This window comes from Rutidosis leptorrhynchoides, chromosome 3 (genome assembly GCF_046630445.1).
Source record: "Rutidosis leptorrhynchoides isolate AG116_Rl617_1_P2 chromosome 3, CSIRO_AGI_Rlap_v1, whole genome shotgun sequence".
In the NCBI taxonomy this organism is placed as follows: domain Eukaryota; kingdom Viridiplantae; phylum Streptophyta; class Magnoliopsida; order Asterales; family Asteraceae; genus Rutidosis; species Rutidosis leptorrhynchoides.
Genome location: NC_092335.1, coordinates 643,751,769 through 643,766,084, shown reverse-complemented (window position 1 = coordinate 643,766,084; position 14,316 = coordinate 643,751,769). Strand labels below are relative to the sequence as shown.

At 31.4% G+C, this 14,316-nt stretch overlaps 1 pseudogene; it reads left to right on the top strand.

The window, feature by feature from the left end:
* The first annotated feature begins 204 nt into the window (after positions 1-204).
* On the top strand, positions 205-12,898 carry LOC139902434 (cysteine-rich repeat secretory protein 55-like; annotated as a pseudogene).
* The last annotated feature ends 1,418 nt before the right edge of the window (positions 12,899-14,316 follow it).

Here is a 14,316-nt window from a genome sequence, read left to right as displayed (position 1 = left end):
GTAACGAGCTAATCCTCACACACTATATTTGATCAATACACACCATTATTGAATTAATTTCCCAACCTAATCATAGTTATCTTTCCCAACCTAAGGCCACTTCTTATGGATCGTGACCGGGTACCGCCACTTACCGCCACCTCCCGCCACTGAGTAACAGCCATAAGCAGCTTGTCGCCACTGGTCTAGTTCGTTGCTACTGCAATGGATGTTAATGAATTGAGTGTGGGTCATAGTGGGCCTTGTTTGGTATTTTTTTTATTCACAAAATTTAAATTTCATTTATTTTAAATCAATTAATTATATAAAGGCTACTCCGTAACCATTTAATCGAGCATATTTGAACACTCCCAGATTATTATCTTGTTCGTAACAATTAGTATTATTTATTTATTATCTTTAATTTTAGTAATCTTTGTATGCTATAATTTATAATAATGTAATGTAATGTTTAATTTATTATAACGTAATATTATTTTTATTTTAATAAAATGTAATGTTTAATTTTTGTTATGTATTTAAATAATAATTGAAAATGGGTAAAGTGAGATGGTGGAGTTTATGATAGGGAGCAAATAGTGAAAGGAATGTAAAATAAATGTTAAGGGTGTTGTGCTGATGTGGCGCTGATGTGGAGGAGAAAAGATATGTTAAAGAATAGAAAGATAGGGAGTGGTCTAATGTTTGTCTATCTCTCTGATACGTGAAAGACTAATGTGAAAGGAAATACATAATCTTATACATACTAGTGAAATGACTCGAGAAATTACGGGTTTGTTTAAACGAAATAGTTTAATGATATGTTTTAGGTATTAAGTGAATGTAAATGTTAAAGTAATTTAGTTTAATGACCCGTGGAACCACGAATTCTGACTAAGAAACTTTTCGTTATTTTTACAAACATATTGATATACTTAATTTGGTCAGAATAAATGAATTACATTTATTCTTCCACCACTTTTTTTCAATTTTCATCACAATTTTTTTTCTTGTCATAAAAGCTGCATTACAATATTTTATTGAGATATGTATTTCGCATACATATGTAACGTAATTAATCTCGTAAAGAGAACTCATATTTGAATAATAATAATAATAACTCAAAAATTGAGTATTTATATTTTTAATAGTAATTATTAGTAATAACAAATGCCTCTTTCATTTAAAAAAAATTAAAATAAAATTATTATATGCAGGTTTTACAATATGATTCAAAGTTTGTACATATGTTCATGGGGTGTTTTGTAAAAGATTGTACAATATATTTTAAAGTTTGTACATATGGTCATGGAGGTGTTTTATTATAAGGTTGTAAATAATGTTTTAAATATTGTACATATAGTCATGTAGATGTTTTATCATAAGGTTATGCATAATGCTTCAAATATTGTACATATAGTTATGGGGGTATTTTATCTTAAAGTTTTACGTAATACTTCATATATTATACAATTAACATGTTAATACTTTTATTACAAATAATTAATTATTTTAATGACATCATTATCATGGGCTTAAATTTTTTTCTTTATTTTTAAATTTTTTTTAAGCTTACATAATTCTTATTTATGACATCATCATTTAGAGATTTATGTTATACTATATAGATATAGATAGATAGATACATACCTTTCTTCTTTGTGTTCAAACACTATTTCATATTGAATTGAAATTAAATCCGTCGAGCAATTGCCAAGAGGGATCCAATTTGGTAGCATTGACAAGCATACAAACACAGGGACTGCTTGATGTCAAGTCCAAATACCGAAGGAGTGGGTTTAGATTCGACAACTAGTGGGGACAACGGGTCTTGTAGGTTTTTAAATCATGTCCAAGCAGGGTGGTCAGTGATCTAGGATTCGTAATCAGTAGTGTCACTAGTCAAAAGCTCAAAAATATTTATACTATCAAGAGGTGTCACACAAAAAATTTACATTATCCAGTGGTATCACTAGTTAAAGTCTAAAAAAATTTCTACTGCATCGCGTATCTCATTAGTAGCCCGTACCTACCGCTGGATTCAAAGTAGGTCAGCCCTTGAGGGTGGTCAGTATGCTTGCAAAATGATGAGGATGTTTGGAATATTGGTGCATCACTCCATAGTTTATTTAAAGAGCCTTTGGTGGTCGACTTGGTCAAGAAGAAAAAGCCGAAGACAAAGGTGGATGTAGGTGTGTCGTCAAGCAGAAGCATATGAAATAATTCTAACGACAGCCTTTAGGACTATCGTTAAGATGTATAAATAACTTATACAAGACTGTCGTTAGCATTTCCCTTATAATAATTGCTTCTTTGCTTCAATTAAAATTTTAGTTTCACATATATGCAGTCCCATTCTTCTTGTGAACCATGATTTTTCAACACCGTCATAAATAACCAAACAATTCAACCGTTGACTAAAATATAATCAAAAAAAAAAATTGTGCTACAAACTGAAAAATGAAAAAGAACGTTTTAAAACTTTGGCCATTCGTCATATATATATATATATATATATATATATATATATATATATATATATATATATATATATATATATATATAAACAAAATGATAGAATTTTAAGCACTCACAATGGCTTTTCTCCACCATTATTTCCTCGTCTTTACTTTATGCATTCTTTACGTAGAATCAACAGACCCATCTGCACAATATTGCAATCAAAGTTCAAAAAACACTACAACCAAAATAACCAAAAACATAGATTCACTTCTAACCAAACTAGTCCAAACCACCTCCCATTCAGGCTACAGTGCAACCTCATTCGGCACAGGCCAAACCCAAGTCTTCGGGCTAGCCCAATGTCGACAAGACGTGAGCACCGAAGACTGCTCATCTTGCATCCAAGAAGCATCAAAAGAAATAAAAAATATTTCTCCAAACCGAGTTGATGCTAGAATATGGTACGAGTATTGCTTCCTAAGGTACAACACCGAAAATTTCATTGGTCAACTCGACACGGGGTATGGAATTATTTACTATAATGTTGAAAATGTTGTTGGATGATAGGGTTTGAATGTCCGGATAAACCTTTGAATCGTGTAGTCACTTTCGCGATAAAGTATCACTACTACATTTATCCTCATTTAGACCCCCATATATAGACGTGTTAATAAATTAACACGTCTATATAACTAAATGGACACGTCTAATTATAAAAAAGGCGGAACACCTCTAATTAACATATTATTTAGACGTGTTGACACGTCTAATTGACATATTTAGACGTGTTGATGATAAAAAGGGTGGAACACCTCTAATTAACATATTATCTAGACGTGTTGACATGTCTACTTTGACCAAATGAGAAGAACACGTCTAAATATATTATTATTTAAACGTGTCGACACCTTAAATTTATAGAACGCGTCTAAATTTCCAAACCTCTATTAACTCACCAGATCAACTTAACTGTAGTTACAACTCAATAACTTAAAAATTACTAACAATTTGTTCTCCTTATACGGTTATACCACTTACAAAATTAAGCTGCATACCTTATATCCAATACTAGCCTTTAAGAGCCCGTGCATTGCACGGCGAGCCCTAATAAAACTAAGTATAAAATGTTAATGAACTTATGAAAAATGGACATAACAACGTCAATTTTAAAACATCACACTTGATATGTAAACAAACAATGTTTTAAATTCAACCAATGCATTCAAGTTCTTCTAAGAATTATTGTAAAGATTAATAAAGATATAAAGCACGTTTACTAAAGTCGTAGGTGAATAAGCAAATTAAATTGATACGTAAAACGCTATATCATTTGTCTTTATCATAAGCTAAATATGACAAGTATATTTGTACATATAATAAACTAAAAGTTGATATATTGTTGACAGTATTATAAGCTCACTTTGATAAATACATAGTGAAATTGACCCATTCAACCTCGTTTCCCAACCTAACTTACCCGTTCATGTTGACATAAACAACCATAAGAATTTCAATTCAATCACTTAAAACTGAAATGCATTCTTACAAATTAAAACAACTTACATGTTGGTTTTTGGTAGAGAGATGACCGAGAGTTAAATCGTAAAGTACACCCATCACCTTCGGGCAGAAGTGCATAAGAGAAGTCAGAGAAGAACTGAGCCCGACACCCCCAAACCATTGGCAGTGAAGTCTAGTATCATGATTCATAATCAAACGTAAACACATGACATCCGTAAAGCTAATAGATATAGAAAAACTAATAAAGTTCAATCCAATTGACTATATTAACAAAGTGGTATAGTTCAAGTCTAAAAAAGTAACCTGTCACGAATTCACATTTATCCACGTCAAGCTTGCATTTTGGAGCTACCTATAACAAATTTAAAGTAATTCACTATAAGTAACATTCACAAAAATATAAAATTGATTAGAGGTGGCAAGTGAAACCAAGATTCATGTTCCCCACCATATTATAGATGTGATTGACGTTGCACCCTTTTGCCAATTTTGTTAAGCCAAATGAATGATTTGGATTCTGAAAGATAAAAACTGTTATTTTATAAGGTATATAAATGCGTAAACAATCGATAGACCCACAGTCAGTAACTATAGATAAGTAAAGAACATGATAAAATTAAACGTGCAATGAAGTATAAATGGTTGGCTCGGAATGGTCACCGCCACCTCTTTTTGAAACTTCTTTCAAAATTCGACAATTATTAATGTTGTAAATATGATTACAAAAACAAATATGAGCATATGATAACCTGGCCTAAGATAAATTACACCCCTTTAACCCATTGGCATTAGAACTAATTCAAGATAACTCCTTTAAATACTCTAATATTTCGGATCTGATCTTAATTTGCTACAATAAGGAAATATGGGAAGAGTAACCTTACATATTACATATGGCTTGGTGGTACCTCCAAATGAGTTCTTCTTCACCGAGAAGTGAAACTTCATGCTAGTAATATGGCCGTATATACTCCGTCCATATATATCTACATCTATTCCAGCATATGACATGTTTATTTATGTATGAGCATTGCAGTATAGCATGACTCATTATAAAGTTTAACAAATTATTAATTTAGGAGTACCAAAACATAATGTAACCTGCTTCTTGAGGAACTAATGTCTAACCCAAGTACTATGCACCTAAAATGCGACTACTACATACAAAAAACAATAACCAACAACTTATTTTCAAGAGTATCAAATTACCAACAACCTATGGATTTCAGTCTAATATTAAATAGTCACCTTGTTGATAGTCACCTTGTTGATAGATGCTTAATCAATTAACATAGTCACCTTGTTGAAACTTGATTGACTTCACAGTTAACACTTCCTAAGGAATTGAAAGAAACTATATTGCTAACAACTCAAATTAGTAAACCTATATTCACACCTGATATAACTTGTAAGTTAAAAATAATAACATATGGTATTTTTGTTAGATATGTTATCGTGAACCAATTAATATACAGTCATATATATAAAAGAAATAAATTATACATGATGTATATTCGAGAAATAATAACCTTGGTTAAAAATTTTAGTCAAACGGTTTGTAATTTGAAAACGTACCAAGCTCTTCATGAATTCCCGCACCTTTAAAAGTTTTACCTGAATAGTTCAATGATTAGCAAAGGTTTATATATAAAGTCAAAGGTTTGGACATAAAGATGAATTACCCTAAATATTCATTAGCAGTTGTAACATACTTGTAATCTCTATAACATATTTACGAACAACCTCAAAAAAAAAATCAAGAAGCTCATATCAGATTATTTGTAGCAACCATCTACTCATTTTATCTAATTAGCATGCTACAGTTTAGATATAGGAACCTATTTTGACATGTATCTAGCCCATTACTCCAAAGCAAACATAAACCTTTTTGAAGCCTCAATTTTCCAAAAGTTTTCATAATTTCAATGAGCTTATGCCAATTTTGTCCTCAATATATAAAGAAACAAAAACTTTTGTTGTATGTAGCTTATGGTAATACTTAGAAAAAGAACAATTTTGTTCTTTGTGTACTTAAACTTTATACTAAAGCAATTCACTTTGTTATTATAATACAGATTACAAAGACACAAAAACTGGACACAACCCTAAAATAATTTAACGAACTGATATCATAATAGATTTCGTATATTCAAGAATTCATAAAAATGGACTTACAATCGGGTGGGCTTGGATTATCGCAATAGCCTGTGAAAAATAGAACCAAACGCAAAGAAACTCTGATATTTAAATTGCAAACTAATGGGTGGTTGCATGTAGAAATAAACAAAATAAAGAAGCAACAACATGAAACTTTCTTTAATAATTGTAGTGTTTAATAGTAATAGTAATAGTAACTTAAGACACCACTATGAGATTCATGAAAAAAGTACAAATATGACAGTTGACTTTTAAAAGTCAAACAAAGAATTTTTCCAACTTCATACTCAATTTTTGAAATTATATAACTCAAGTAACTACCTCGAGCAATTAATACTACCAAATTTCAATCCAATGACTACTAAAAGTATAACTTCATGCTTATAATATACAAAACCAAACATTTTGGCAGGAGCAAAACATTGACCATTGGACTTAAGAAATTGTTTGATTACAAAATCATGAATTGGAAATTTATTCCACAAAGTTTAACTTTATACTTAATATATACTAAATTATTAACCTGCCTTTTTTGGAACCAAATTCCATATCCTCCCAAACACATAATACCCTAACATCTTATAGCTCAAAGTACCTACAACAATACACAACAAACCAAATAAATTAACAAATCCTTCCATTGGACATCCAACAACACATGGTGTGTATCTGGCAAATGGACATACCAATCGTTTTAAAAGCTTTTAAATTTACCAAAGTGGGTGAGTCGAGAAAGTTACATAAGATGTTTAAATGACGAACATTTTTATGGTCAAAATGGGTCAGTCCAGGTTGACCGGAATACTTCTAAACCAATTTTTTTATGGTCAAAATGTTTCCACTTTTTAGCTTGACCCGCTTATTTTGCCACCTACACACAATAAAAAAAGATGTAAACCAAAACGATGTAAAAATGAATTGAACCTTATAGTTGAACAATTTTAGCAATAGGTTTACCAAATTCGAATCCACTAAGGGATTAATTCAAGAAGCAACAGGTTTACGTATATTAGAATCCACTAATGGAGTAATTCAAGCAGCTCGACATTTTAATTCAAGAAGCCTGACCTGTTAATTTGGATGAGACCTCTAGTTCCAATGATTATAGCCAATAGTTTACCTTCATCATCAAAAAGAAATAAATATCAATGATTAGTATGCAAAGGACAAAAAAAAAAAAAAAGAATTACCACATCTAAAGACCTCAAGTTTTAATTTCTATAATACGTCATTACATATTATATTTATAGTTATATACCTAATGATAATCAATGTTCAAACGTGGCAGGTCACAGTAATAAGAATGTAACCATTACAACTTACATCTTTATAATCATATGCATCTTGCTATATTAGATGGCATACATCAAAAAATAAAAAACTTATTTGTTTAAAACATGTTCAACAAAACTGAACTATACAATTCAAAATACACAGATTACCTTGAGAGACATGTCATTAATTCCTTTTGTGGTTATAACAATAACAACATGATATAATACAAGATAGGTTAAGGAAGTTCCTCATTTGCCCTAATTCAAAAATCACATATATGAATAATTAATTCAAGAAACCAAATATAAACCCTAATAATTAATAAAAATATTACCTCGATTTATTGGCGACTTGACTGACTTTAGAGCCTAAATTAAATTTCAGGCATGATTTAAAACCCATGGAAATTTGATTTTACCATTTTCATGGCGTCTCAATTTATTTTATTTTATAAAAAACTTTTTCCTACTTATTGGCCGGAGGTCCACTCGGAAGCAATCTCTTTATCCGTCGAATAGAGAGAGGGATGACTTTCTCTACTTTTGAGAGTGTTTTTCACTCTGGGTGGAGAAATGACTTGTCTTTATTCTCGGTTAGGGGAAGGATTGTCTACATCTCACCTCCCCATACACCACTTATGTGATATTGGGTTTTGTTGTTGTTGTTGTTGTTCCCTAAATCAAGGCTATGAAATTATTTTGATCAATAACAAATTCATAAATCAAATTTTAAGCATAATACTATGAATATGTAAGATGAACAATCGACGATCCTTCGACCTTTGAACACAACTTAACTGATAAATCAAAATCAGTAGGAGATGCTTAAGAAATTGTTAAGAATATATTAACATGTCGTAGTTGATAACAAAATAAGTGATTCAAACACCTAAATTTTGATTCCATCGATTAAATTTAACATCCAAACACCCAAATATTAACACCTAATTTTTGATTCCAGCGATTCAATTTAACATCCAAACACCCAGATATTAACATCAAAACACCCAAATATTAATATCCAAATTTTGTTAAAAAAGTGCACGATTCAATTACATGAATACCAACAAACCTGTAGTAGAATTGGTTATTGTGATCAACATTAAGATACCTGTAATTGAATCGTGGTGATTCAAACATTAATTCTGCCGCTTCATCGTTCGTTAATCCGATTCCGGCGAGTCTAAGTAAACCGGAGTTACTGCACAAAATTTATACCATTTTGTGCGTAAAAATGTGGCGGATTAAACCTGTGTAGCGTCGACCTATAATACGGACGCCGGAGGCCATAATCGACAATTGAAAGGTGTTGGGTGTGAGGAGTTTGAAGAGAGAGGGAGTTTGAAGAGAGAGAGGGTACAGTGACGTTTTGGTACTTGTATGTTTAAATTTTTTTTAGTTTTTTTTTTTTTAGTTTTTTATGTTAACCAAGATGTTGAATAGGGACACGTGTTTTTTTGGGTAATTAACAAATAAAATTCTGGATTATTGTGGAGATTAACACGGGTGATTAGAGAAGTAATTAAGAGAGTGACACGTTGGATGTATAACTCATGCTTTATGTGAGTTAGAGAAGATCAGTATACACGTGACATAAACGACGGCTTGAAAAACCCCTAAAACATCCAAGCGCTCAAAACCTTTATGTTGTGGTTGTTTTGTTGATTGTTGTTGAAAAGTTGGTTTGTGTTAGATTCCTGTCAAATCATTCATCATTGCAGCGTTCGATTCAACAGGTGATTATTTCTTATAGTCAATTTGATTGTTACATCGATTATATACCGTTCGTAATTAAATTAGATTTTAGCAAATTGATGGTTCGATTTAGGTTTTGTATATGCGTAATCTATGCTATTGATTCGATTTAGTTTGTTCCGTAACTGGAACCCTAATTGATTATTGAATACTTATGCATAAAGTTGCTTGATTATTGTGCTATTTGAAAAAACCAATTCGATTTAGATTTTGTATGTGCATAACCTAACTGATACAATCATGTTTATTGAATGATGCAATTCGATTTAGGTTTTGTGTACGCATAAAGTTGATCATGTTCACTTCTAACTGTACTTTTACTCAAATAAACATTCAAGTAATTATATGCTTCATCTTTTGGTTCATGTGGACTGTAGTTGGTACCAACAATATTAATAGCGTTATCGTTTTCTAGCACAATTTTGAAACTATGTGTGAACAAAGGATACATTGAAATAATATCGCTTATATTTATTTATTCGTTGATCAGTGAAGAACACTTATTGAACGAAGGATACGTTGTTATTCCTGAAACATAAATGGTACAATCAGTTAACGTCGATAAAATATTGCAGGTCTTGATAAATAAAAAGGAGTATTTAAAGCAGATTGGAGTAATGTTGGTGGCTGTAACTACAAGATGCATACGAACTGCTCCCGCCCATAGGAAAAAACATGAAGAAAACTGATTAAGGTAAACCAAGTGTTTTGATGATTTTGGGTCATTTTGATGAATCGAATGTTAAATGATTATGCGTCTAGTGTAAAGTGTGCGGATTGTGTGTTGATAGTGTGAATTGTTTTTTTTACAAGTAAAAAGCTATTTCTGTCCGTTTGGATCCTTTGACCCATTTGACCAATTGGGTGTCAATTCAGGTAATGGTTGATTTGGGCATGTCCCATATGTTGTAATATTTAAGTTTGCAGGTGTTGGCATCTTAAAAATGAGCTTAGCGTGTATTTTGGTTAAAGAGTATATATTGATCCATTTGGTATAAATGTCAAAAGTGACCATCGGGCCTACTTTGTGGACTCGTAAAATGAAATTGGGTAAGTTTTGGTGAAAACTAGTAATTGGGTTAGAAAGTAGGCCCAACAAGCTTCGAAATGATATAAGATATGTTTGATTTTGTCGGGTTTAAACGAGTTTAAACGGATGTCAAAACTGGGACTGTAGGGCTGTTAATTGCTATGGAAACAGCAGATAGCAGCACAACAGCAATAGTTTGGAGTAGTCGTGGTTCTGTTTTTGTGAGGCTATAACTTTTAAACCGTAGCTCTGTTTTCGATGAGTAAACTGTCTATAGAAAGATAGGAGAGTCATCTATCCAATGGTCATGTCGTAAAGTGCTAAATCAGTTTTTGTGGTACCCGAAACCCGCTGTAAAGTTGCTGGAATAAAACATTTAGTAAAAAATATGGGTGTTTCACCTTTATACGCATATACATAGTAATATATTTTTTGCCGAATTTTCCCAGATTGTGCCCCTGAAGACTTATACATTTGTGCTACCTTTGTTGGGGGGGCTGTCGTAATAATGATATGTCCAAAGCTTTGAGGTAAGCATGATCAAAGATTAATTTGTGATGAACTACGTTGCAATTTTGTTACGTAGTGAATGCTTAAGTTTTTTTTATTATAAAATTAGATATAAATTTTACATGTACTAAGAGAAACTTATAAAATATATAAAGATGATTGTCACCCTATATATCTAGTGAATCGTATACAAATATATTAATGCTCAAGCATACTTCGTTATAAAATAAAGAATAGGAGTATAAAATATATCTAATTTGTTCTTTGCAGGTTGGGAATGATGTACCCCTTTTCTTAGAGAAACTTGTAAATGTTAAGAAAGATGGTGGTGATCCTCACTGCTATTCAGGTATAAAATTTAATGGTTTGTTGTATTGATTTAGTTTGTTACTCATAAAGCTTAATTGTTGTGACAGATATAGCTAAAAAATTTATTGTATTATTTCCCTTTAGACTTTTGTATTATTTACTTTTTGTATATGGAGGGTATATACTTTGTGTATGTGAAATTGTAGGTATTGTACTAGGCAGAACTACATTAGCATATGAAGATTCCGCATAATCGTGCAACCTTTGTACAAACATGAAATGCATTAGCATTAAAATGTTGTTGGCGGAAGGCGGCAGGAGGGACTAATCGGGACGAGGCCAGTAAAAAGGCAGACAGAAGTTTCATACAAAGGTGTCTTGGCAGAGGGATGGCATGTTGGATGGGTGCTCAAAGATCCAGCTAATTACCTTTTTTAGTTTAGAGTTTCTCTATTGTAAATTAAATTTATGATTTTCTTTTTGTAAATACTTTAAAAATATTTATATGATTTTATATATATAGTTTGGTTTTGTATTAAATTAATTTGGTATATTTGGTGCATATTTGTTATTTGGCGGAAAATATTTGAAATATTTGAGATTTTAAATTATTTGGCCCCGTGAAATATCTGGTATTTGGCGGAGATATTATTGGAAATATTTGAGATTTTAACCAGGGTTAACATTTACCGGGAACACGTCTAATTTAATCAATTAGAAGTGTTAATTTAATCAATTAGACGTGTTCCGGGAACACGTCTAATTCACAAAAAAGGAGGAACACGTCTAATTTAGGTTTTTAGACGTGTTCCGTGAACACGTCTATATGTCATCTAGCAATTAGTGCTGTTACATTTAGACGTGTTGAAAATATATATATATATATATATATATATATATATATATATATATATATATATATATATATATATATATATATATACGTCTAATTAGCCTTTTTAACACGTCTAATTGATGATTTTTGTAGTAGTGTATTTCGACCGTATACATATATTACCTTAGGGTTACACGAAATCTTTATTCGGGATAAAACAAAGACACAACTCCAATATAGGCAATTAAAATTTGGATGTCTAGAACATAGATACTTTGTATATTGTGAATGTTCATTCTTTCATCATCATGAAAAGTGAGACAAATACACTCTATATATAGAGTATGAAATGTTACACCTTTTGGCTAAAGGGTACTATGAATGGTCACAACTTTTGGCTAAAAAGTGTACATGAATAGTTATAACTTTTAATGAATAGGTGCCATGAATGGTTACACCATTCCATGAAAGCTTGCACCATTTCATTAAGGTTTACACCATTTCATGATTAGTTGTGTCTTTTGGCCAATAAGACATCAACTAACAAACATAACCTTTCACTTGGATTACTCAAGTTGGCTTATACAAGCGTGCACTCCACACTCTCCAAACTTGTATTTAAGCTTAACTCGAAACCCCCTTATCTCAAGTAAATCAACTTATCACACAAAATGACCGATAACACTAAAATTACCAACAAATGTGACCGACCCGAATATTTTTAATGAAAAGCTCGGGGCACTGATGAACCGAATCAGTTCATCAGCGAATTCCCCGAGCAGTAAAGGGCTTGGGAAAGGAGAGGCTAAGTCGAGCCCTTTTGTGACGCTTTACGCGTTGGTGCAGTGTACACAAGGTTTGTCATAGCTTTCGTGTAGGCAATGTATAGCGATCGCGATGGGGAATTTTTCGACTTTTTGTGATAGCAAAAAGGGTGTAGAGTTATTTATAGTAGTTGTTATGTTAGATATGAATTGTATCCTTTTTTTCTTTCCACTTGATAAGAAGTTGGCTCCCCAAAGCTCTTCAATGGCAAACTATATGTCGATTATTACTAAGCCATGAGTTTTGGTAATTAAACATGAAAAAGTTAGTCCTTTTTTGAGGATACTATCAATATATTTGCGTTGTATGTTGTATTTATGTGAAAATCAAGCTAAGTGCCTAAGTCATAATTTAGCATCAGAAGTTTGATCCATATTACACTTCAAATTGAGGGGTAAAGTAGTTGTGCAATTTTTGACTTTCTCACACCTTTAAAAAAAAAAAAAAATAGAAATGGTTTCCAACAATTATAAGAAATACAAGTATGGTTGGGTTGTTAGTTTCCCTCACACTTTACCTATAGGTTGCAAGTCCGAACCTTGCAATTTTTTTTTATTTTGTAAAGAAATACAAACGGTTTTCAACTAACACAACAAATGGATGTACGTTTGGGTGGTTAGTGTCTTGTAATCCTTTCTTCAATGTCACGAGTTTGAATCTTTGCAACGGTTTTTTTTTTCCGGACCTTTTAATTTTTATTAGCGCGCCGCGGCACCGCACGGCTAACCTACCACTTGTTTGTTAAATGGGCAATTTTTGAAGGAGTTAAAATCACGTGTTAATGGGCTAAAAGCAGTACTTTCTATGTGTAAACTTTTAGTGAGTTATCTTCTGCTTTGGGGTGACCCAACACCCCTGGCCCCATTAGCTCCACAGTTATCAATGTGTTTATTACTTTGTATCTATACATAGTTGCATACATTATCATAAAGTGCGTGAGATAATTATTATGTGTCATTTTTTCAATTAAATCTAAATTTAAATAATCTTAGGTGTTAAATTTTTAATTAATTTAATCCTATCATTTTATTATTAAACCGAATTAAATATTAAATACTCATAATCATTATCCTAAAGAGAAGGTACAAAGATTACTCCGTACAGTATTATTTTATTAATTTTTTTTTTTTTTTTTGATTTTATGGATGATATTATTTTAGGATATTTTATATTTAGCTAAATTAATTAAATAACGAAGTATATACATAATATATAATATATAATATATAATAATACATATAAAGCAAAATAATATACACACAAAAGTGTTAATAATGAATTGGATTATATATATAACATTATTGACTCTATTAATCGATTTATTGTCATCTTGACTACCGCTTAGAGCTTAAATTTACTGTCAGGTTGGTTTTAAAACCCATGAAAATTTAATTTCACCATTTTTTTGGCGACTCATACTTTTTTTTTTCATACTTATAGGCCGGAGGTCGTTTTGAAAACAATCTCTATTCATACAACATTGAGAGGGAGGACTTTCTCTACTGTTGAGGTGTTTAACTCTGGGTGGAGAAATAACTTCTATTTATTCTATGATAGAGGAATGATTGTCTACATTTTACCTCCCTCATACCCCATTTTTACGGGATTGAGTTTTGTTGTTGTTTTGATTATATATAACATTAGTTATTTTAGTTTCC